Raw genomic sequence first — 27,312 nt, forward strand, 5'->3', positions numbered from 1 at the left:
GTAGTTAGGAAAAGTTGGATCCATACAAGAAAAAATAAATGACCCTCAATTTGTTCTTCATACCAGCCAAGAAATTGATCTGAGCTAGACCATTATTCTAAAAGTAAAATCTAAAGCAATCAAACTTCAAGAAGAAAACAAGGAAGAATATCTTACTGACTTTGGGATGGTTAACAGTTTCTTTAAAAAGACACACAAAACACTAATTATAAAATATTGACAAAGTTCATTAAAATTAAGGTTTTTCTGGTCATCAAAAACTGCCATTATTAGAATGAAAAAGGAAAAACAGACTGGAAAAATATATTTTCAACATTTAACTGATAAAAGACTCATTCAAAATATATTTTTTTAATTTTCCTACAAATATATATATATATAAGATAGTCAGACAACACTTTTTAAATAGAACTTGCATATGCCATAGAGTAAAAGAAAAATATAACAAAAAGGTCTAGTAAAAATGCAAGGTTTCCCATTGTCACTAGTTATCAGAAAAATATAAATTAAAACAGTAAGTGTCATATACTACACATGCACCAATGTAGATATAATTATGAGATCTCAAGGCAAACTGGTACAGGTATGAAATGACAGGAACTGCTTTTTCAATTCTATCTTACTCGTGTGACATGAATGTTGACTAAAAAGCCCAACTAAAACTTAAGGCCTGGCCCAATCTGTAAAGCTTTTGGGAATGATGCTTACCAAAAACAACATCTTTAATCTTTGAAAAATAATTGAGTATACCTTATGACCTCTCACTAGACAGATAGCTCTGCCCAGGGAGACTATTAGGGTTTTGGCAAAGCTACATCTTCCACCTAAGCACCTAAGGATGCTGCTCAGCCTATTAATCAAGTCAGGAAAAAGAAATACGAATTTGAAAAGGGCTCTAAGCCAAAATAATCAATAAAAGATTTACAAAGGATTGTCTCCTCGGCAATGCCTCTAGGTCCTAGCATATAGTACATTATGAGCTCAATGCTCAAATCATTTTAGAAGTATATTCATTGCTGACACATGAAGACAAAAGTTGGACATAAACTACTATTCCTTAGCACACTCTCATGAGATCACTGTCTGACTTAAGTGTTCAAGATTTCCTTTTTTGAAAGAATACAACCAACTTGTTCCTGGGTATTAGAAACTTGTTCCTATCATCAAAAATCACCAAACTAATCCTGAGGCAAAACATATCCATACTGTCCTAGATGGTGCCAAAGAATCCTTTAAATGAGGGAAAGGCCACTCAGGAGAGATCCTTGATAATTTAGCCAAGTTGTATGCAAGAGGAAAAGTTCACTGCATTCACATGCAGGCTCATTCACCACCTTTAAAGGCATTTACAGAAATGCCTCTCACCTGCTTTATGTTGCATGTAAAGTGACACCTATGATTCTAAGTCAAAGCAAAATAGATTACTTGTTTTACTAACTGTTTTCCTTAACTATAACGAAAATTTAAAGTCAACCTGCAAAAGCCATGTGTGCCTTCCTCCAACCCCAAGACCAGTGCGGCCATGTTTTCATGGGGGTAGAGTTGCCTCCCCCGCCTATGTCTCAAGACTCCACAGGTGGGTACCTGAGACTTCCGACATAGTTTCAGGTACCCACGGTGTAACCCAGAGTTACACTGTGCTGTTTCCTATGAATATACCTATGATAAAGCTTAAAGTTTAATTTATAAACTGGGTAGAGTAAGAGAAACCATAACTAAAAGAAAACATAATATATGGTAATAATATTATGTGACCATGTTTTCTCTCATTATTTTTGGATTGCTGTTTACTTGGGTAACAGAAAGTGTAGAAAGCAAAACGGGGACGGAGATGGGGTGGAACAGTCTACTGTATTTATACCATAAAACAGCAAACTTAACCAGTGAGGGCGGCTTTTCTTTGTGCCAGACAGTCAGTCCTTATCACTTACAAGCATACCAGTGCCTATCTGAGAGTTGAGACTTTTGGGAAACTTAGCCATATAACAGTTACCATGATGAAGTTGGTAAAGAAAATACACACAATGCGCCTTTGGGAAAATATCTGGATGGTCAAAAAATCTTGGGTCCTTCATTCAGTTTCGCAAAAAGGCCTTAGTGACTAAACAAGAAAAAAATGACACTCCCTTATATGACCTAGCTATTCTACTTCTAGGTATCTCTCTGAAAAATTAAAAAGCTCTAATTCAAAGAGATATATCCACTCCTATGGTCATTCCAACACTATTTACAATGGCCAAACTATAGAGACAACCTAAGTGTCCACAACAAACAAATGGGTTAAGATACCCTGTGTGTGGGCATCTTATACACACTCCCACATCTCCCCCCACACACAATGTAGTTCTATTCAGCCATAAAAGAAAAAAAAAATAAAAAGGTGAACCCTATCTATGTTCCACCACATAGAACTGAAGGGTATTATGTTAAGCAAAGTAAGTCAGAAGGAAAAAGATAAATAATGAATTATTTCATTCACATATGAAATATAAAGAAACAAAGCATAGGGACAGACAAAGCCAAACAAATACAAACCACTACAATCTGACTTCAGAACTGAGGCTATCAGAGGACAAAGCAGGGTAGGAACAAAGGGTAGAAGAATTTTTGCTACCTTGGTGGGGGAAATTGTGTGGTAACATATTTTTGAAGTATGAATTTATACCCTTAAAACTTAAAGCATTTCAAGCCAGTGTTACCTCGATAAAAAATTACATGCAGGGTAATCCTGGGGGCACAAATGATTAAAGTACAGCGCTATAAAGCTACCCTCAGCCACTGCAGCACAAGTTTGATCCCTGGCCAGGGAGCTGACCCACATGGCACAGAGACCTCTCCTGTCCTGCCAACTGCTCCCTTCAAGCAGAGTATTTCAATCCACTTGTTCTGCTCCCCATTCTGTCTCTGGTGAATCCTCTCACCTCCTACCCACAGCCCTGGCCTACACCCCAGCTCTTGTATGCATAAATAAATAAATCTTTAAAAGAATTACACACATAGAAACATACACAAATGCATGCATGCATACAAATATACTACTTTATGGAATATTCGCCTATAGAAATTTCTGAGATAATTAAAGTGCAGGTTCAGAAGGAAGCTGGAATGCTGAGCAAATGCCCTCCTCAGGCCTCTAGAACTAGCCTCCTGAGTTCATGGGATGAGCAAGCATTGGGTTGAACAAGCAACAAGAAGAAAGAACAAATGAGGCTATATTTGCCTTGCACTGAATAAACTGTATTAAAAGTCAATAGGGGGAATGTCAGCAAAATGGCACGTGAGAAAACTCCAAGCTCTCATTACCCCAGAGAAACATCAAAATAAATAAGCTAGGACTATCTGAACCAATGTTGCTGGAGTTCTGGAAGACAGTCAAAAGTTAACAGTGAATGAGCCAATATCCAAGAACAGTGGTCTTCAAAATGGTAGGAGAGTCTTGTGGTTGTTTGCACTCCCTTCCTCCCGCCCTGCCCAGCACTTGCAATGAAGATTTTGTTCTCCCAGCAGCAGAAGGAGCCTGGTTCCCAGGCTCCTTCTGCTTCCAAAGGGAGCAGAGAAGGTCTGGTATGGAAATTACTGTGCTAGTGTGTTCTAAACTGTCTGTAGGATACCTGAAGGACTGGCATAAGCATGTGCCTTTCTATTACCTACTTTGAAACTCTGGTAGTGAGAAAAGCAGGCGGGGCTTGCAAAGCCGCGAGACATTAGAGACCCATGGATGCCTGGGCAAAGAAAGGAGGCACAGATCAGTTACGGCCTGGAAGAGAAACTGGAGGAAGACGAGAATGTAGGTACACTACAGTGACCAGGAATATGGAGGAATCTAGAAATTCATCTGCATAAAAGATCTCAGAAGATAAGATTCTACCTTGGGATGATACTAGCATAGTTTGAAAAGCCTAGCTAAGGAGTGGAGGAATGCCAAAGCATGGGGCAATCTGTAAGGACTGGAAAAGTTTGGCATTCAAGGGAATCTCTGTCCAAACATTAGCTGATCAAGAGTTAAAAGAACAGAGATCACATACAACAAGGAATAGTCTGCAAAGGAGTTTAGAAAAGTTTCAAAAAAGCAGACTATTACCGCCTTCAAAGGTAAAATATGTGTGTGTGTGCGTGTGTGTATAAAACAAAGGACTTGGATCAATACTTCTTTAAAGAAGAAATATACACTGTCAATCAACACATTAAAAAAAGGTGTTCAACAGCACTAACCATTAAGATACTCAATAGGATAATTATAACAAATAGCTGAACATACCAAGTGCAGACAAGAATGTGGAAGAATTGGAATTCTTGTGCATTGCTGGTAGGAATATAAAATAATTAAGCTGCTATAGAAAATAGTTGAGTGATTCCTCAAAAAGTTACACATAGACTTACCCAAGGCCCAGAAATTTCACTGATAGTTATATGTTCAAAAGAATAAACAGCAGAGAATCAGACGGACACTTGTAAGAGAACATTCCCTGTGTGTTTCTTGCTTTGAGCACATAGAAGCATGATTCACAACTGCCAAAAGGTAGAAACAGCCAAGTGTCTATTCAACAAACAAAATGTGTGTGCACATATATACATATACATATGTACACACACATATATATACACATATGCGCATATACACACACATATATACACACACAATGGAATATTATTCATTATTAAAAGGAAATTTTGATGTAAGCTACAATATGGATTAACCCAGATGAGATTATGCTAAGCAAACTAAATCAGACACAAAAGAAGACATATTCTATGATTCCACTTACTGGAATATGCCAGTTCACAGAGACAGATAGTAGAACAGAGGTTATCAGGAGTTGGGGGAGGAAAAAAAGGTGAGTTATTGTGTAACAGATTTTCTATTTGGAATGATGAAAACATCTGAAAATGGGTAGTGGTGATGCTTACACAACAATATGAATGCATTTAATGTCAGTGAATAATTTAAAAATGGTTAAAATGCTAAAATTTATGTTTTATATATTTTACTACAACATATATTTATATATTGTACAACACAGAATGGCTGTTACCTGTGATTAATATAATATTCTAATTATTACATGAACACAAACACATAAAGTCAGTATTAATGGCCTGGGAATGTCCTTCTATCTACTGTTCCTAAGTGTGTCAAGGTATCCCCAACACAAGAAGAGTTCTAAGGTTATTTTTATTTTTCAAAGAAACAGTGACATCTGTTAAACACCACATGAACTATCAGTTCAAGAAGTTCATTGCAAGCATCTTTTTTTCAATGATTTTGTATCTTTGCCTGGATTGACTAAAAAGTAAATACCACGCGAAAATCAATGTGGACCAACAGAGGAGGGGGGGCTTTTAAAACCACTGTGAAAATATTACTAAAACACTAAGGCACCATAGAAAAGTTAGTTAGGAAACTGCTGCTTTAAGAAACCAGCAAGAGGTCCCTATGGGAACTCTACGGGGAAGCAGGGACCTACAGGTGAGTAAGGAATGGAATTCACATCTACTGTATATCCTGAGCTTTCTTTATTCTTTAATAAAAAGCACCTGCCAAGAACTCAAGTCATGGTTTGGAACTGAGAATTACTTGTAAATCTGAACCACCTGGGCTTGTCTCCTCTGATTGTTACCTGCATCCAAAACCGTGCAAGAAAATATTACAAGGATACAGAAGATTCTTACTACCCTCAAAGTTATGACCTCATTAAAAATTGGGATGTGCAGTTGAAACATGTTACTTAAAATTATGAGAGATAAGACTAACTCAACTTAATCACTGTGTTCTAAAATTTAATGCAAGTGAGAGAGTAGAGGGGCTTCACTGGAAAAGCTTCTTGGAACTGGAGGTGGCAGCAAAGGGAAGACTGCAGCACGTGTTTTATACTGCTCAGAACTCACCAATTTTTCTTTCATCTAATTACACCAAGGACATGAGGGCAAAACAGCAGAGGGAGCTACTGGGCACAAGACACATTGGCCACAACATTAGTTTGCCTGCACATATTTCTAAGAGAACTCTGCGGGGCGCTGTCTTCATGCCATGTAGTTATCTGAGATGAGCACTAAGTGCTGTTTCACCACCAAGCAAAAGTCAGTCCGTTCATTTTTTCACTGTCAAACTGTACAACGTTTTCCAGGGAACAAACGAAAGCAGAAGCCCTGCCAAGGTGGCTGCCATTGCTCACTGCACTGACAGGCAGTTTGGCCGATCAGAGCATTCCACTGGGAGTGGTCAAAATAAATAAGAAATGAAAACAGAAAGGAATAGTGTCCAAAAGTGAAGGGACAAAGAAATGGGTGATATGGAAATAAAGGAAGTGTCCACTAACAGATAATTAAATGACGATGTGTTACATACACACAATGAAATATTATTCAACTATATTAAAAAGATGCAATTTTTTCACTGACCACAACATGGGTGGAACTGAAGGTTATTGCTAAATGAAATAAGCCAGAAGGACAGTTGGATCTGTTCTCCCTTAAGAGTTTTTACCTTTGTATCAGGTGGGACGAAATGTCATAGGTCACAGACAACTAATTCATTGTATTGCAGCCAATTACTGTTGATCCCTCATGAGAAAATTATTAGGGGAAAAAAAAAAATACTGCTGATGCTTACTCACCCTGTAAAAAGTCTGTTTTTTGTGCCGTTGGCTATAAAAGTCACGAATGTAAGTGGAATACCATTATAGCCAGCACCCATTGAACTGGAGAACTTTCCAAAGGCACGGACGTGATGGTGAGTGATAATGTCATAGAGACACACTTGGAATTCAGAAAAACAAACTTTCGTAACCTCGGGAAAACTAAACTTTATTTGAAAGTGAAATACACTTGACCTCAAGTGAAGTAATCAAGTATTTCTCAGGTCACAAAACATATTTGGATGTATACATTATATTTAAATTAAAATCAGGCCCACTGCCAACATTATTTGTGATGGTTATATTAACACTGGTCCCAAGAATGAAGGAGCAGCTGGGAAGCCTTAGAGATGGGTTTGGTTTATGAAATAGAGTAAATGGTGATGGAGGAAGCTCTTGTTTCCTTATGTGGAAACACTAAAGGGTGAAAGACACTTGTTACTCCCTATGTGGACAGTAGAGGGTACTCTTTGCCAAAAGACTGACAGAGACAGATCATCTGTTGAAAGATAAAGCTTTACAGTAGTGGACTAGATGCCTCACTAAGCAATTAATACAATGTTAGTTAGTGAGCCATAACCAGTAAACTGGAAAAAATAAATTTAATCTGTAATGTTATAAGTGAAGCTAAAAAAAAAAAAGAGCTGTATCTTAAGTAAAAAATTAATTTGAGTTGTTCCCAGAAATATGACAAACCAGGTTATTTGAACCAACTTTCCTGAAAACAGTCATGACAATAATATTGGGGCATATAAGTACATAAAAAAAAAACTAAGATGACTGGAGTTCTCATGTACTATCTACTATTTCTCACAAACTCTTTTTACAATACAACTAAAACTTCTCAAAAAGTAAATCTACTAATCCTTTTAAAAGGATCATAAATCTCAATGAAAGCAGCAAATATATAAATTTTTTAGAAAAAAAAATTCAGTAAGCAAAGAAATAACCCCAAAAGCATGAACCCCAAAAGCATGATCTATAAAAGAAAAAAAATAATAATCTGGAGCTTTTTACTCAAATTTAAAATTTTTCTTCTGCTAAAAATACTGCAAGGACTAACAAAAATCAGTTACAATCTGGGGGGAAAAAAAGGTGCAAATCAAGTATCTGACAAGACTAGTAATCAAACTATGTAAAAACCTGACAAACTCAACACTTAAAAAAAAAAAATGGGCAAAGAACTTGAATAGACCAACTGTATAAAGAGGATTGAGGGGTGGCATATAAACATTTGCAAGTACTTTAGCATGTTAACTAGAGAAATACTAATGAAAACTATGACGAGACTGTAGTATATACCATAAAAATGCCTGACAATATCAAGTGCTGATAAGGATTACGGACAAGTAGAATTCTCAAACACTCCTGGTGGTAATATAAAACTGTATGCCACTCTGGGAAATGGTCTGGCAGTTTCTTACCAAGTTAAATATACACTTAGCATTCATTCTAAAAAACAGATCCTAGTGTCTGCACAAAAATCTTTAGCCAAATATTTAAAACAGCTTCATTTCCTCAAAGAGGAATACAAAAGAGTTGTATACAAATACAACAAATGGCATCTCATTCAGCATTAACAAACAATAAATGTGATCCATGCAACAACTTGAATAAATTTCAGAGACATCAAGTGAAAGAAGTCTGTTTCAAAAAAAAAAAAAAAATTATGATCCATTCACATAACATTCTACACTTGTGACTCAATGTATATAAGCATGGGATGACATTAACTATGGGCATGAGCAATGCAGGTGTGTATGACAAGGAGGATGGAGGGAAGATGTGACTAAATGACAACACCAGGGTGTTTTTTGAGTGGTACAATTGCTTTGTATCCTGGTTGTGGTAGTGATTACATTAAGCCCTTTCACATGTCAGAATTCACACTACCCACTAAAGTGATTACTAGCCACATTATTCACAAGAGGCAAAAGACAAAAATAATCCAAATATTCATCAAGAGATAGCTAGATGAGCAAGATGTGGTATACGGACATAATGAAATATTCTTCAGTCTTAAAAAGGTAGGGAATTGGCCCTCCATGGTGATGCAGTGGGCTAAAGCACAGCACTGAGAAGCTAAAGCCACTTCAGCATGAGTTTCATCCCTGTCTGCCCCACAGGTGATCCACATGGTGCAGCAGACCTTTCCTGTGGGGCCTGCTGTTCCCCTCAGGAATGTACTTCATCAGTCTGCCTGTTCTGCTCCCCACTCTGTCTCTAGTGAGTCCTCTCACTGACACTACACCTCTGGCCTGTACCCCAGTTCTGTATGCACAAATAAATAAATCTTTAAAAAAAAAGGTAGGGAATTGTGGGCCTCCCTAGTGGCTCAGGAGTTAAAAAAAAAAAACGTGCTGTCAACCTATTGGGAGCCAGGAAGGCATGAATTTGATCCTCCACTATGGAGCAGACCCACATGGTGCAGCAGACCTCTCCTGTCTTTCTCTCTGCTCCCCTCAGCAGCGTATTTCAATACAGCTGCCTGTTCTGCTCCTCACTCTGTCTCTTGTGAATCCTCTCACCCTCTGTACTTCTGGGCTATACTTCAGGCCTTGTTTGCATTAAATAAATAATCTTCAAAGAAAACAATAGGTAGGAAATTCTGACACAATGCTAAAGTGAAGTCAGCCAGACACAAAAGGATGAAAACATAAGATTCCAGTTACTGAGGTACACTAAAACAGTTAAACTGATAGAGAAAGAAAATCGAACAGGTGTTACCAGAAGTTGTTGTTTTGGAGGCAATGCTTCTGTTTGGAGTGAAGAAAAAGTTATGGCTCATGGCCACAGTGACCAACACTATGAGTGCTGATGCTACTGCAGTATAAAGCATCAAATAGTGAAGGCTTATGTTATGTACATTTTACCACAACAAAAAGAAAGCCAAAGAAATATATAACAAATGAAATCAATCTGCATGAAAATTTAAAATGTAATTTAAAAAGTGTTAAACTCAATTTTTAAAAATCCATCTGTGTTTACAACAAACTGATCTATAATGAAAGGGACCAGGAAATGTGTGGGGAGAGAATGCAAGAATATAAAAAAAGAACATATTATGCAAAGGACCTAAAGTTACATTAATTTGAGGTAAAATAAATTTTAAGGCAGGTAGAGAGTCTCTTCACAATGATAAACTTTCAATTCACAAGAGAAATACAAAAATTCTAATTTATTCTGTACAGATAAAGCTGGAATTTAAAAAAATGTGAGGAGAAAAAAGACAAAATCACAATGACAGAACATAAGAAAAATTCACCCAAATTTGAATGAATTAAAACTGGATATACTATCTTTATAACTACAATGTAGTGAAGTATCAATAACAAAATGAAAATCCTTACATGTTCAGATATTAAAGCTCCCATATATTCAGAAAGTAATAAAGTTCCTATAGTAGCTATAGATTACTTGAATTGTCATATATCCTTCAAAGAAATCAGGGCCAGAAAATATTCCCGGCAATGAGGATATTTTATAAAAAGTGTTATTCCAATGTTATTTGGAATTACTCCAACCTTACCTAATTTTCTAGAGAGTAGAACAATCAAATCTTTGAGGATAGTCAAAATTGTGATACCAAACTATATAAGAAAAGAAATAAAATGTGTATCTTATAAATGAACACAGACATAAAAATTATAAAGAAAATATCAGCAAACAGAAACCAGCAATAATGTACTGTAACTAAGTTGTATGTACCATATTACAGACATTCAACATATGAAAATAAATTAAAGCAATCATTACACTAATAGTAAACAAAGGAGTGGCAAAAATCTACAGAGCAGAACCATCTGATCAAATTCTAAATGATTAAAAAAAAAACCTTGCATTTAAAAATATAATAATTGGGTAACAAATGTCTTAAAACAAACATCACCAAAAAAATCTCCTAAGAATGGCGCATCATTAAAAAGCATCTCCTTGATTCTGGAACAATTAAGAATTTCAACTATTCATATTTTCAACATTTACACTGAAGGTATTTACCATTACAACAATGCAAAACTACTAAACTGAAAATAATGTAACTTTACTAAGATATAAAAGAAAGCCTTAAAGAAATATAGATATTGGGTCTCCCTGGTGGCACAAGGGGTTAAGTCTCAACAGTATGAAGCTTTCCAAGCCACTGCAACACAAGCTTGATCCCCGGCCAGTGAGGTAACCTCTTCTCTCTTGCCCACTGCTCCCCTCAGCAGTTATTTCAGTCAGTCTGCCATTCTGCTCCCCACTCCATCTCTGGTGAATCCTCTCACTCCCCCTCACCTCTGGCCTGCACCTAGCTCTTTTATGCATAAATAAACAAATCTTATAGAAAATAGGTATTTACAATGGTCATGGACTGTAAAACTCAAAATTATCAAATGTAACTTTTATAGATAAGGTTCTACGTGAATCAACCACATTATAATCTCAAAAATATTAAGTAGAAAATTGAGTGCAAGCAAGCACGTTAGGAATCGGGGACAAAGATGGTGAGTAAAGGAATCTATGACTAGAATATACTAGAAATATTCATGATGCCAGTTAACTAAGTCCACTCTTCACTGGAAATTTAAAAATATTCTTTCACAATATCTACTACCAGTACAGTTCCATTCAATTAAAATTTAGAAAGCAATGCATGGCATTTTTTTTTGGTGAAATTAATTTTATAATATATATATATATATTTTAAAGATTTATTTATTTGTGCATACAGAGCTGGGGTGCTGGGGTACAGGCCAGAGGCTCAGGGGCAGTGAGAGGCTTCACCAGAGACAGAGTGGGGAACAGAGCAGACAGATCGACGAAGCACACTGCTGGGGAGAACAGCGGGCGGGTCAGGAGAGGTCTGCCACGCCATGTGGTCACCTCCGGGGCAGGCGGGAATCGAACTCATGCGGAAGCGGCTTTAGATTCTCAGTACTGTTCTTTAACCCGCTGCGCCACCAGGGAGGGCCCAATTTTATAATATATTTTTAATAATAAATCATTTTGTGTATGAAGAACTGGGATGTAGGCCAGAGGTGGGGGGGCGTGGTCAGAGGATTCACCAGGGACTTGAGTGGGTGGTAGAACAAGTAGAGTTACTGAAACACAGTGTTAAGAGGATCGGCATACTAGACTGGGGAGGTCTGCTTCACCAAGTGAGTTAGCTCCCTGTCTGGGGAATCACACTCATGTCAAGACCGTGATAGTTTTGAGACTTAACCCTCAGGCCACCAGAGAGTCCCTGGTGACCTTATTTTTTTTTTTTTAACTCAAATAATCTTCCTAAGAAATTCTGGATTCAGAATGAAACATAGAACCTATAGAAAACAAAAATATATTATGCAAATCTTTTCCAGAAATGTTTTCTTCAGTTGATGAAGGAAAATTAGTATTTTTATAAAATAAGTTTACAGTCATAAAATCTGTATCTCCCTGGCCCCACTGGAGAGTATTTACAGGCTTAAAGTGGCCATCCGCTTGCCTCGCTCTAGCTCTGTCTCCAATACCTGCCTACGTTAGAGCACTTGTGAATATTATTTCCCCATCTGTCCCACCCAATTAAGCGATCTGATTGAAGGACGCTTTTATTTCTCATTTCGTGCCTGACTCATAACACTCAGAAATGTGTGTTGAATTAATAAAATCTCATCTTATAGATAAGGCTCTAAGGTTAATTGACCAGGTTATAATCTCAAAACTAATAAGTAGAAAAGCTACTCATTCATTTATTCAGCAAATATTTACTGCTCTAGGTCCTAGATTCTAGTACAGAGATGAGACTTCTAGTCCTCACTGTTCTTTCTATAAAGATAAGGAAAAAACCTACCTCTTTTTTTAGTAATAAAATTACTCCCACCAGATGATGGTGATGAAGAGAAATTCTTAATAGAAAAGAACTCACTATGAAACCAAAATTGCCTCTTTTAAAGGAACATAATCCCTTGTTTGCTAAACATCAAGAGGACTGATAACAATGGGAACACATTTCAAACATTTGGCTAAAAAAATTATACTGTACTATCTTAGATAATCATAAGATTTAGGATAATATAAATCATAACACCTCATATATAAATCATAACATTTAGGAAAACTAGAAGATAAAAATCACTACTCAAAATAAAGACAGGGAAAAAAAGCTATGTTACTTGCTAAATGGTTTAGCTGGAACAATTGATAAAGTATTACACTTTCATTTTCTTCTAAATACTTTTTGTATTTTACAAATGCTTTTTTTAAAGTTCTCATTTAAATAACATTTAATTAAAGCAAGCTCATAATGCAATAACAAAATAGTAATGTTAAATGAGAAACACATTAGAAATTCTAACAGGGCCTCCTTGGTGGCTCAGAGGTTAAAGTCTTAGCACTAGGAAGCTATCAACAGCCACTGCAGCACAGAGTTCCATCCCCAGCAGGCCAACGCGGTGACCCACATGGTGCAGCTGACCTTTCTTGTCTGGCCTGCTCCTCCCCTCAACACGTGTTTCAGTAGTGTAAATCCCCCTGTTCTGTTTCCCACTCTGCCTCTGGTGAATCTTCTTACCCTATGCACCTCTGGCCTTCACCTCAGTTCTTCTATGCATTAACAAATAAAGTATAAAAAATAAAAAAAAATAGATTGTAAATGGTTTCTAAATCTTAAGAAATTCTAAAAAAAAAATCATAAAAGCAACTATACATTCTCCAAAGAGAGATAATCAACGTTTTAATTTATATAGGCTAAATTCTATTTTATCTATAATTGTATAACAAAAAGACCAATTGCTTAATTGTATTAATATATGGATTACTTAAATTAACCTTAGCGTTAGCACATCAAATACATACCCTTTGGGACAGAGCAAAAACATTAGTACACAGCACCATCTAGTGGACAAATAGAAAAAGCATTTTTAGAGTGTTGCAATCCCCATAATTTCAGTCAACCTAATAAAACTTTTTAAAAGGTTAGCATTTCAGCTATAAAATGTAACTACCACACTTTTCCTAGTTTATATTCTAACTAACATTTTCCAGTGGTATTTTTGAAAGATAGGAATTCATTCAACATTTAATATTTATCCAATGAAAAACTTTCGTATTCAGCACTGCTCCTTTAAGGGCACCCCACAAGGGGCATTAAACGGAGCAAGATCTTCAAGCCAGCAGCCAGCCAGCCAGCCAGCCAGCCAGCCAGCCAGCCAGCCAGCCAGCCAGCCAGCAAGCATAACGCCAATGTACAGCTCTCTTCCAAGACCCATGGTCATAATAACAAACAGGGAGATAAGACAAAACACAAGGAGGGGATAACATAATTTTAAAATTGTAATGTTTCAAAAATTAATTTAAAAAATGAAGCTAGCAGATGTAGATTTCAAAATTCTCTTAAATAACTTTTTAAACGCACATTCTTAACACAAGTAAAATCACTCTAACCACTGATGAGTCTAAACTTCAAATCAAGCTCAATTATTTTTTAATTGACTGTGACACATGGATATAAATTTAAATTATCAAAGTCTACTAAAATGAGGTTTCAGCATTAAAAGATATACAATCAGAAGTACATTAACAAACTTTTCTTCTTAATACATTTCCACATTTCTGAGTAAAATAAGTCAGAAGGAAAAAGACAAATGCCAATTTTTTTAATCTCATGTATGTTAACATAAAGAAACAAAACAAAGGAACAGGCAAAACTAAAACAAAACAAACTGTAGAAATCTAACTAGAATTAAGGCTTTAGAGGGGAAGGAAAGGAATAGGGAAGGGACTCCCGTGAAGACTGATGGGTACTTTGGTGGTAATATATATCTAAAGAGCTGTTAGATGTTAATATACATCTAAAGAGCTATTAGCCTACACAGTGTTCTAAACCATTACCTCAATAAAAATGTTAATTTTTTTTAAAAAGAAAAATATATAAATCTTAAGTCAACTCATTTGCAAAATTTGAAATGGCTTTAAAACATTCTTTAAATTACTATATTTAAAAACAATACATTGCTTACACTCTAATCATTTGAGCAGTCAGAGTTGATCTAATATTAACATCAAATGATGCTGAGTTCTTAATTTTGTAGAAATCTGTAATAACATACTAAAAGTAGTTAAAAATCTAGGCACTGCCCAAATAATTATATCCTAAAGAAAATAATTTAGAGTACATTAGTAGTAAAAAAAAAAAAAAAAAAAAAAAAACCTTAAGTTTACCATTAAAATACCAAATACTCTTAAAATTTTAAGTGTCAGGCCCTCTCTGGTGGCACAGCAGGTTAAAGCACTGCACTAAGAAGCTTAAGCCACTTCCAGATGAGTTCGATTCCCGCCTGCCCTGGAGGAGATCCACATGGCCCGGCAGACCTCTCCTGACCCGCTGGCTGCTCCCCTCAGCAGTGTACTTTGTCCATCTGCCTGTTCTGCTCCCCACTCTGTCTCTGGTGAATCCTCTCACCCTCCGCATCTCTGGTCTGTACCCAGTTCTGTACGAATAAAAAAATAAATCTTTAAAGAAAAAAATAACCTTAAGTGTCATTTTTGTTTCTCATGATTATATATGTGTAATCAGTCAATACATATTTGACTATTATTATTTAGTATTGTATAGTATAGTATATTTGACATACTACTATATCATAAGGTTCACTTGAATGGCTGGTTAGTATTCCATTGGATGGCAACATTGTCAACTTTTTTTTTTTTAAGTTTTTTTAGAGTTTTGCAAGTTCTTTTGGGGGGGGCGTAAATTTTTTTTGGTAAATATATTCATTACATCATCCTTCATTTTTGTACAACATATGATTTCCCTGTGAAATTCCCCCTACACCATCACCATAGTCCCTGTCCTGGTCCCTCTCTCCCCCCACCCCCAGAATGTCTCTGATATATTGTTGCCTAATGATTTCGATTTTATTATAGTTACTTTTTTTATCCTAATTCCTTTTTTATTTCCTTTACATTCCTCCTGTGAGAGCATTAGATATTTTTCTTTTTTCTTTCTTGTTTATTTTACTGAGCATTATCACTTCCAGCTTAATCCATGCTACTGTGAATGACATGAGAAATACATGAAATAGAAGTTAAGAAAACAATGCAAAGATCAATGAAACCGTAAGTTGCTTCTTCAAAAAAATAAACTAAATAGACAACCCTTTAGCCAGGCTCACAAAGAAAAAAAAGAGAAAGCACAATAGGATCACAAACAAAAAAGGAGTAATTACCACAGACACAGCAGAAATCAAAAAAATAATGGAATAATACTCAGCAAACATTAAGGTGTCTGTTGTTTACAAGTAGAACTCAAAGGGATATCTTTAAGACAGCTTATAAAAATCCCATTAACATTAAACTAGGCAATTTTAAAGAATAACTTAAATCTATATCTACTAATAGGCAAAAAATCAGTCTTTCATTTTTCATAAATTGCTTCCTAAGATTAAAAACATACCTTACAAGGAAAACTACTCCAAAAATATTTATTAAATAATACATTTCTGTAATATAAAGGTACATTATTCACATGTAAACCAAACCTGTGCTTCCAGATCAATCAGTTAATAAACATGGGACAAGATATAGTGTGATTTAATTATAACATCGTGATTAACAAACAAAAATACAGCATTTAAAAAGGGAAATTTTAATTTAAACTTAAATTGAGATGAAAATAACTCCCTGTATAAAATTAAGTCAACAAAAACCAAGTCACTAAAATCCTAAATTGTTTCTTACCAGTAAAGTATGAAGAAACTTAAGAGAGTGAGTTTCTATACATAAACTTCCTATGCTAAGTTCAGTTACGGAAAAGAATTAGAATGATCTTGCCTACTGTGTCAGCTCAGCCACTGAATAAAATGCTCTACTTAGGGATATCATAAGTCATATCATAACATGTCTGCAGATCCATGCTGCTAATAAGCTATTTGACATAAATTAAGAAAATGATTTAAATTTACATTCAAATTTTAAAGTTAATAAACATACTAAAGCACTAATTAGTTTTAAGACATGCTGTTTAAGGGGGTCTGTCATACTTCAGAAAATCATTAAGAGGAAGGACTTAGAATATTCAAAAATTCTTAGGTTACATGTATATGGTTAGAATTAATGCAAAATAGCATTGCAACACCTGAATGCAAATATTATCTGTCAGAAATTACCATTCAAATTCCACCCAAGAAGCAAAGCAATAATGCAATATGTTTTCTAATTATGTGAATTATATCTTTGCATTTAAACTTAAAATTAATGATTTTAGGTCATAAGACATTACTTTCTAAAATAAAAGCATATACAGGCATAAAAAAATGCAAACTGTGATGAAGGAAAAATTTTGTCGTGATCTTCTTAGGCTTTCTCTGACAAGGCCTGTTTACTAAAATGAGAAACACAGATTAACAAGAGAAAAGCACATACATTTATTGAACATAAGTTTTATGTAACAAGGGAAACTTCACAAGGAAATACAGGTACAAAGAAATGATTAAGCCTGTTTTTAGTATTTTTACATTAGAACTAATGAGAGTGGCAAGTTGTAGAAAAACATAAAAGGACAAAGATATAACCCAAGGATGGGAAATTTAGGGAGGCCTCTGATTCAAATCCCTTGGTATTCCTTTGTTTTTGCAGAGGAAAAGGGGGGCACATCTCACAAGAGGGCCTTCTGATCTGTTTGGGGGAAAAGGAAAGGCCAATGCTTCTCAAATTCTTTCAGCTTAAAATATTCCATATTTCAAGGTGTCATATTTTGGAATAATACAAAATAAAAACATCTTACAAAAAACCTTTCCTAGTTTTATATTATTTACGATACTAGCACACAGTGAAAAATACAAGTAAGTACTAATCAAAGAAGGCAGGTTTTTAGTTTTAGAAAAACTAAACCAAGAGCTATTACCAAGTACATACATTAAATGATTTAATTCACTAATAAAACACAAGCCTAAATCTAGAAGCACTTAACAGAATGCCAAAATGCATCTGCTGAAAACTGACGGAATAATCATCAGAAAAATACAGAATTATAGTTGGAAAATTCACCATATTTCTCAGTAATTGGGAAAATAAGTATGCAGATAATCAGCAAGAATGTAAGAGACTCCAAATTATCAACCATCTTAACCCAATTGACATTTATTTGTAAGACTATACCCACTATGGTAGAATAGAAAATCTTTTCAAATACACACAGCATATGTATCAAAATTGGCCCTATTTTGACCCATAAAGTAAACCTCAGCACATTTTAAGACTGATATGTGAACATACTGTCAAGTACTATGGGCATAACCCCTCTCTGCTCTAGCAGAGAAGACAGCAAAGCCATCTGCATAGACTTGAAGTCTATGAAGCAGCTATGCAAAATTTACCATCTATATGTAAGGCTGGTGTTTTCATTCCCTAATAATGACCAAGAGGTTGGATTTAAAAAGATTTAAACAAATGGGTACATTGCATTTCCACAGTACTTTTTTAAGAAAGACAGATAATAAATCCCAGAACTGCATTGCTCTGTGCAAAGATAACATCAACATATCTTTAGGTCAAAACAACTTAGATTCATATGTCCTCCATCAAGAATAATTCCATTTTTAATGTCAATGACACACAGTTCCTAAATAAGTTAAATTCAACAGCTAAATTCAAACTTATTATTTTGAACAGTTCTCTGAGAATAAAATCTGTTAGACTGCTTCCCAGATTGAGTTTCATTTTATCAAATAAACTTTGTCTAATTGCCATTGAAACTTTTATTCCAATTAACAGAAATCCTATAAATTATGCTATCTTATCATGATAGGAATAATTCAGGAATCCGTAACAGAAATATTTCAAAAGTCCTCCAAACACTTCTAAATCATTTATGGTTCAACAAGGAAGAGTAAGGGGAAAAAAATCTTCAAATATTTTTAACTACATAAAAATGAAAACACAACATATCAGAACTTACGAGCTATAGTTACATTAGTATTTGGAGAAAAAAAAATTAGTACTAACCACATATGTGAAAAAGAAGGAAGGTCTCTAATTAAAACATAAATTTCCATTTATAAAAAAGATAGAAAATAAGGCCTAAGCAAACAGAAGGAAATGGTAAAGAGCAAAAATCAATGAAACTGAAAATGTAAAACCCACACAGAAAATCAAGGAAAAGTAAATAAAATTGGCAAGCCTCTTCCCAAACCAAACCAAACAGAAATAAAGAAGATCTAAACTGACAATCAACAAGAGGAGAAATGATCCCAAGGACATAAAAAGTTAAAAAGGGAATATTGTAAAGGACTTCACTACCCAAAATTTTATAAATTCTTTGAAACACACAATCTACCAAAGCTAATTGATTAAGAACAGATAAACAGAAAAGTCCTCTAATAAAGAAATTGAGTCCATAATTAAAAAAAAAAAAACATCTTACAGAGAAAAGTCAGCATTGAGAGGTTGTAAGAACTCCTAAATCACCTTTATTTCCTAGAAACTTCCTTTCTTAAGGGGTTTCTCTGGAACCTGGGTCAATTGACTTCTAGAATTTGTGATACAACTGTCCCTCACTATCTTCCTCTGTTGCCTTTACTATTTTCTGTCTTTAGCTTCTTTACTTTGGTAAAATATAACTTCTAAGGCTTTCCTGGTATGAAAACAGCTTTGTGATTATTGACTAACCATGAGTTTAGAGGTAAAATATTAATTCACTTCATTGAAACGCTTTAGCACTTCTGTGGCAGCACCATTGCTGATCAAGAAATCTGTTATCTTTTCACCTATTTAGGTTGTTCCAGAGTTTGTAACAGCATATATCACTTTTATAAAACAATGCCTTCAAAATAACAAAATGCTATTAAAATGCCTATTAAATGCCTATTAAAGCTTTAAAGTACAAAGTTTGATGTCACAATTCAACTTCTACAAATCTATATTCCCACAAAGCATATAAACATACAAATAAAAAAAATAAACTGCAACACTGTTTATAATATTGAAAAATTAGTAACAATACCAATATCTACCAGCTAGAGTCTGGTTACACAAACTATGGCACATTCATACACTAAACACTATGCTTACATATATTATCAACAGAGAAAGGTGTATATAACATCATTAAATGAAAAATGGATAGTCATAAAATGAGAAAGCATAACTACTATTAGAATATAAAAATTAAAAAACAAACAAACCAAAACTAGGTGCTCAAATTCATATGCATATGTAAGGGAAAAACATAAGGGCAGGCCTAGGAATATATTTCAGGATGCAATGGTCCCTATTATATTAACCACTAAATGGTGAAATATGTTAATTTACAAAATAACAGATGGAATAACATATGAATTAATGAAATGATCCAATTACCAAATGTTTCAAGTTGTAAGATAGACATTCCACTCCATTTTTAAAAATCCAATTTTGTGTACACATTAATGAAAATATTGACACCGCTGTATAAAATGAGAAAAAGGGGGCTATTGGAGGTGCAAGGAGTTAAGCTATGAAGCTACTGGCAGTCACTGAAGCTCAGGTTTAATCCCAGCCAGGGAGGTAAGCCTCATGGTGCAGCAAACCTCTCCTGTCTTGCCCGCTTCTTCCCTCAGCAATGAATTTCAATCTGCCTCTTCTGCCCCCCCCCCAACTCTATCCCTGGTAAATCTTCTCATCCCTCACACCTCTGACTTATACCCCAGCTCTTGTATGCATAAATAAAATAAATCTTTAAAAAAATGAGAAAAAGTTCAAAGATTGTGAAATCAACTAAAAGCAACAGAGGATCTAGGTTAGGTCCTAGAACAAAAGAAGAATACTAAATGGAAAACAGCAATATCTGGATAAAGTGTATAATTTAGTGACTAGCATTGCAGAGGTATTCATTTCTTAGTTTTGATAATTTATTATGACTGTCATTGTTTTAGAAGTAGGAAGATGGGTTCCCAGGAACTCTCTGTACTATTTCTGCAACTTTTTGGTAAGTCTCAAATTATTTTGAATAAAAAGGGTTTTTAAAAATCAGACTAGATGTTAAAACAAGTATATTGCTAGAGATTAAAAAGGACACTCCTTAATGGGAAAAAAAAAGATTCAATTCATAGACAGTTGCAAAGTTGTATATTTCTAAAAACATGACCTCAAGATAAGTCAAAGATTGACAGGACAACTAGAAAAGTAAAATCCTTGATTACAACAACTCAGTATATTGCCAGTAATTATCAACCATATGCTCACTTGCATGCGTGTGCAATCCGCACACTCAAACACACACACACATCCTGTAAGAGAAGACTGTAACAGCGTCAACAAATTTCCCTTGAGACACATTATAGTATTTCACCCACTACCTAATTTATATCTCACATACACACATACTCATAACACATTAAAAAATAACCATATACACACCAAGTACATACACATTTCAATGATTATTCAATTTAAAATATTTTGATGGCAATTAGATTAGACTTTCACTTTTTACTTACTCATTAAGCTGTTCATGCATATTTTACATTAAGTTTCACAATGAAGTTTTTAAAAATTAAATAATCTATATCACTTATGTATTAATCACATATTTTTTCACTTTTCCAAAACTTGTTCCATAGTAGTAAAACACTAAACATAAAACTATGAAGACAGAAAATTGTTAAGAAGGCTATCATACAGAAAATGAAACAAGACTTGGGATTAAGGATTCCAACAGAAAGATTACTAGTTTCCAAAACTTATAAAAACTACTGTAGTAGTTTCTAAAACTTATAAACCCAGAGATACTAAAGGTAATTCTCATAATAATATTTACACATAATCAAATCACCCTAGACTAGAACTGCTAGTAGACTATCTGGCTATATAAATCCCAAACTGTTTAAGATCTAAATTAAAAACACCTTAAATACAGACATTATGTGATTCAGACATACTCATGCCAACTGTCAAAAATAATTCTAAACTGATTTTGTCCCACTGGTCATTCACTTTAATGAAATTCCAGACCAAAGTAATTGCCTTTTTATAGTGACAGTTTTGAGATAAAACAAATACCTAGTAATTAATTTAAAGCCAAAAACAAATACAGAAATTTAAGGTTAAATAGCTAATTTAATCTAAAGTTAAATGGCCATTTTTTACTTCTCAAAATATAAAACTTCACATCTTCAAATATATTTAAGATGATTAACTACAGACTGATGTTATGGTCACAAATATTTAAGGATGAAATACTTTGTTAAAATTTTTCTAAATTTGGGCCCTTCCTGGTGGCTCAGCGGGTTAAAGCACTGCACTAAGAAGCTAAAACCACTTCCGCATGAGTTCGATCCCCCGCCTGCCCCAGAGAAGGATCCACATGGCGCCGTAGACCTCTCCTGACCCGCCCGCTGCTCCCCTCAGCAGTATACTTCATTGATCTGCCTGTTCTGCTCCCCACTCTGTCTCTGGTGAAACCTCTCACTCTCCGCATGTCTGGCCTGTACCCCCCCAGTTCTGTATAAATAAGTAAATAAATCTTTAAAAAAATTTTTTTTTTCTAAATTTGACTTATTAGTTATCTACTAACAGCAAACAAAAGACTCCCAAACACAGCAGCTTAAAAACAACACCCTTATTTTGCACACAGTTGCTGAGGGTTAGAATCAGGCATTGCTTAGCTAGTCCTAGGCTCAGGGTCTTTCACAAGGTTGTAATCAAGGTGGCAGCCAGAGCTACAGTTACCTTAATAATTTTTTTTTCTAAAGATTTATTTATTTGTGCATACAGAACTGGGGTACAGGCCAGAGGTTCAGGGGCGGCGAGAGACTTCACCAGAGACAGAGTGGGGAACAGAACAGGCAGATCTAGGAAGTCACTGCTGAGGGGAGCAGTGGGTGGGTCAGGAGAGGTCTGCCGCGCCATGTGGTCACCTTCAGGGCAGGCGGGAATGGAACTCATGCAGAAGTGGCTTTAGCTTCTCAGTGCTGTGCTTTAACCCGCTGCGCCACCAGGGAGGGCCACCTTAATATTTAACTGGAGTAAGATCTTCCAACTTCATTCAGAGGTTGCTGGAAGGGGGTAACTGTCTAGGTGATGGGGCTGGAGTCTCAGTTCTTCACTAGCTATTGGCCAAAGGTCACTCTCAATTTCTTGATAAACAGCCCTATTAATAAATCAGCTCAGAATATGCCAGCTGGTTTCATCAAAGGGAACAAGCAAAAGAACTGCCAGAAAAAAAGAAAATCATAATCTTTTGTAAACTAATTTCAAAAATGACATCCTACTACTTTTGCCACATTTTTATTGGAAGGGAGTCTCTACCTCCAGGGAGGGGATTAGAGACTGTGAATACCAGGGTAATCTAGAACACAGCCTATCACCAGTAGCATAACGGAAAGAGCAACTAGAATGGAAGTCAGGAAACTGGATCCAAATAACTATGTGACTAAATACAATCTCTCAAAACCTGTAGTGTTTTCATTGAACATACTAAGCGCATAGCCTAAATGACCTCTAAGGGCATTTAAATTCTAAATTCTGTTCTTTCTACTGTCTTTGGAAAAGATTACCAAGGATTAAAGGAAGACTTCAAAATGTATCATTTTACAAAAAAAGAGTCGCTTTCAAGTAGGGTAACACAAACAGGTGGTTAAGTCACACTTACTCTGCTGTTATGCTCAGTATCTTTGCACAACAGTGCACTGCTTTTGGAATTAATTAAGGCTCTGAGAAACCCAATCCACTCTTTATAATCATCTCAAAATCCAATAAACTCAAAAGGAAGAGAAAATAATAATATAGAACTAACATTAGAAGCAAGCATTGGTTAATAGGCATTATCTCTTTTGCTCTCATCAGCTCTCTCTCCATGTGGGTTCTCCCTGTGGTGGCACTAGACATGAAAGTGAGTTGTCCTTTGACTATCCCCAGTCCCAGGCGTGTGGGCATATTTATAAAACTACTGGCTAGTAATCACAACAGAGAAATATAGTGACTCAAAGCAAAGTAAACAATATTAAATGTAACCTAAATGAAGTATCTCAAAATAGAAACTGCAATCAAAAACTAAGGGTGGTCCCCCTTGGAGTCCTGGAAAATGGAGAGTTCCAGAGATCAACCACAGCAAGTGGATGCATGCAATGTTCAGGGAAGAAGATATTCTGGGCAGCTAACAAAACCTATGCTAGACAGATACAGTCTTATTAATACAAAAGCATCAGTTAAAAGTCCAGTACCACTAAACATTTGTATTACATAAATACCCTATATGCTCCTATGTGGGCTTGGGGGGAGAGATGTGAGTCACAGGTCAGAGAATCACTCCACTGGCATATACCAGGTATAGTAATTTATGATGATTCCACTTTTGGTTCAAGAAGTGCAATGAAAAAACTGCATGTAAGCGACTGTTTTGTGGAGAAATTATAAAGTAGGAAGATGCTTGTATCAGTAAAATATGTGTGTATGGGTGTGTGTTGTATGTGTGTACAGAAATGCAAAATTTCTATATAAGAAGATTTAAGAATAGCAATGAGATAGTGGTAGAAGCTGGGGCCTACAAGCTTATCTTAAATCTGAATTTACCTAATAATAAAGTAAGATTGAAAATCAATTATCCATTATCAAAACTCACATAATGGTGAAAAACCCTGGCCTTGCATTAGTATTGACATAGGTAAAAAATATTAACATCGTTGAAATAGCATTTCAGGAGTTTTTGATGGTACTAAGTAAAAGGTAGGAGCCACAAAGTAAGAGATTAACTGGATAGACCAGTGGGGCACTTTAGGGGAGAAATCTTCAAGGTCCAAGCCACTCACTGTTTGTTTCCCATATTATGAGCATATTCAATCAGGTTATCAATTTCAATCAAGCCAGCCCAAGTTGGAAGAGTTCAAACAACAATTTGCATCAAGTATTACAAAAAGTAATGTAAGCTTTTTTAAAATACTTTTTTTTACTCAATGTGTCCAGAACTATCTGGATATTCAACCCTCTCCAAACCCTTTGTGCAATATCAAAGAATATCTATCTTTCCTTTCTTTTCTCACTTTTTACTCCTTTTAGTTTTAAAGGGATAGAAGAAAGTAGGAGCTATAGGAGAAGTAAGCATTCTCCTACAGGTCTCTAAGTAGTCATGAATTAAAACTGTTAAAAAGTAAAGACAGTATGTTCAGAGATTCAGAATTTTACCCAAAAGCTCAATAGCAAATGCAATCAAATATCAATATGTACTCACAATTCTTCAAGACAGCCCATCTCAGTTAAACAACAATGGACAAAAGTTTGAACAATCAATACTTACCAGTCATTTTTGTACACATGAGCTGTTAGTTAACTATGAAACAAATGAGAGAAATGGGGAGGAAAAGTAAGAAAAGAGGGAAGGGATACAACAGAGATGGAATAAGGCCCACAAAGTCTAAAACACTGGCAGGCCTCACCTCACAGTGCACTGTGTTAACAGGAACATTTATGATCAGGTCTTTTACAGTAATTTGTGATGACAGTGAAAATACAGGATATCCAAATGGCCAATACCATATGAAGAGGTGTTAAATAGTGCCAGTCATTAGGAAAATTAAGGGAAAACCCAATGCAACATTACCACATATCCAACAGCACGGCTAAAGTGACAAAGACAGTACGAAGTGTTGCAAGCATTTGGATAGCCACAATCTCAAACACGACTTAGAGGAGCACTGACAAACTAACTGGAACAACTTTTTGGTAGATTATATCAGAGGTACATATCTGAATAGCCTATAATTGTCATCTTACTAGTAGGTACATGCCTACTAGTAAAAATGTGTAGATATGTTCACCAAAATACTGACAAAAATGTTCAGAGAAGCCCTATCAGTTAACAGTCAAAACCTGGTTGGAATACTATATAAAATGAGAACAAACCGCTACACACTTGCATGGCTCTCACAAATAACGGAGTCATAAGGGACTATGTACTATATATGATTCTACTTACTATGTAAGGCAAGAGTCATGTTCATACATGATATTAGAAATCAAGGCCATGGTTACTTTTTGAAAGGGGTCACAAAATGGGGATCTAGCGTGCAGATCATGCTCTTTCTTGATCTAAGTTCTGCCTGTATAGGAAGGAATGCAAACTTTGAAAATTCAATAAGTTGTACACATGATTCAAGCACTTTTCTGCATGTTTCTTGTACTTTTAAGAATGAACTCACTAAAAAGGTTGAAGGTAAACTGGCGTATCTTCCATATACTTTCTGACTTGCCATCGTTATTATCGCCAATTGTACCAATTAAGATATTTTTCACCAATAATTTAATTCCCATTATTATATATAGAAAAATCAGCTTCTTAAAAGTTTCTTGTTCTATTACTATCACATAGGATACCCAAGTGAGTATGTAATTTTCATTGCCATTTTAAGTTAGTTCCACTATAGATCTCAAGGAGAAACGTTGAAAAGCTGGTAATTAATGACAGTATGTTAGTTACCTGGGAAAGAAGGGGAAAAACTCCTTAAAATGTAGACCTGTTTAGCCCTTTATTTTGTCTGGCATTTTACTAGTCATACTGACTGCCTTTGCATAAACTGTTCAAAGGAGCCTTTCAAAAAGCCAACTCTTAAGGAATGTTGTCAGCTTTTTACCGCCTTATCTAGTAATGCTGCTCTCTTGTGTTTATCCAGTTTCTTCCATCCACGCTGCTTAAAGTACATCGCAAATGCTGCTGGTTGAGCTCACCTCCAGAGTAAAGTCAGTCGGACTCAGACTTTGAGAACCCAAAAGTGGTTCAGCGTGCCTAAAGAAGTGGCTGAAACTTACCAGTCTGAGGGCTTAAAACTAGAATGATAAAGTGACTCTCAAGGGCAAAGAATCAACCGTGGCCAGAACCTGAACCCTGTAACTCACCGCTACTTTGCTGAACTCATACAACAGACAGCAGGGAGGATGCCAAAACCACGCTCAGAAAGAGAATCCGAGGATCCCCCGGACTCTAACCTTGTAGCGATCTCCCTCGTTCCCTACAGCAGGGAGCCAATACCACAGTGCGCAAATTACACACGGCCCCTTGCACAACTGCGAGGAAGCTGCGCCCGGAAATGCCAAGGCTGCTGGACGCTTACTCCCACTTCTCTTAGGTAGCCCAAACCTTCCAGCCCACCCGTGTACCTGACTGCGCCCGGCACCGCCCCAGGCGCCCGCTCCGCTCGCCAGCCCAGGGTGTCGGAGAACCGACGTGAAACCACCGCGCCAGCCAATCGCCGACTGCCGGGCGCCTCCCGGGACTCCCCCGAGGAGGTGGGGCGCGCCGGCAAACAACTCCTCTGGGCGCGACGGGCGAGGGGGGCAGCTGCGCGCCGCGCGCGAGGCCCACAGGGAACGGAGGCGGGTCGGGGGCCGGCGGCACGGGGCATGCGCGGGCCTCGCCGCGGGGCCGCGGGGCGGGGCCTGTGGCCTGGGGGAGAACTTGGGAAGTCGACTCCGGAGTTTGGAGAAGAAAAGCGCTCCCAGACTGTCTTCCCGGACACTCCAAACGGGCGCCGCGGCGATCGGGTGGAGCACGACGGGCGCTTTGTGCGAGATCAAAACACTGTGTGCGCGGAGCCGCGTCTGGTTAAAAGAGGGAGATAGATGCGTGGATTTCCATCACTTAAGGCCTAGAGTTGAGGGTTTTGGAGGTGCCGCAGGGTTGCGGAATTGTGGATTCCTGTTTGGTTTGTGTGGAGTTGGGGGGTAAGCGGGGGCAATAGAGAGTGCGAAG

The 27,312-nt window shown here is 36.3% G+C and overlaps 1 protein-coding gene across 3 annotated transcripts in view; it reads right to left on the bottom strand.

Annotated features, from left to right (window-relative positions):
* The window catches only part of MIPOL1 (mirror-image polydactyly 1), a 245,081-nt gene extending 218,198 nt beyond the window's left edge, over window positions 1-26,883 (bottom strand). For 2 of the 3 annotated variants that reach the window (XM_012724721.1, XM_012724723.1), the window contains exon 1: window positions 26,721-26,883. The gene's annotated coding sequence lies outside the window, so the exon portion shown is untranslated. Of the gene's footprint in view, window positions 1-13,451; window positions 13,491-26,720 lie in introns of all 3 variants that reach the window. The other variant, XM_012724722.1, reaches the window with a different exon arrangement.
* Window positions 26,884-27,312: the final 429 nt, after the last annotated feature.

The sequence above is a fragment of the Condylura cristata genome, unplaced genomic scaffold (genome assembly GCF_000260355.1).
Source record: "Condylura cristata isolate star-nosed mole 26May11 unplaced genomic scaffold, ConCri1.0 scaffold00013, whole genome shotgun sequence".
In the NCBI taxonomy this organism is placed as follows: domain Eukaryota; kingdom Metazoa; phylum Chordata; class Mammalia; order Eulipotyphla; family Talpidae; genus Condylura; species Condylura cristata.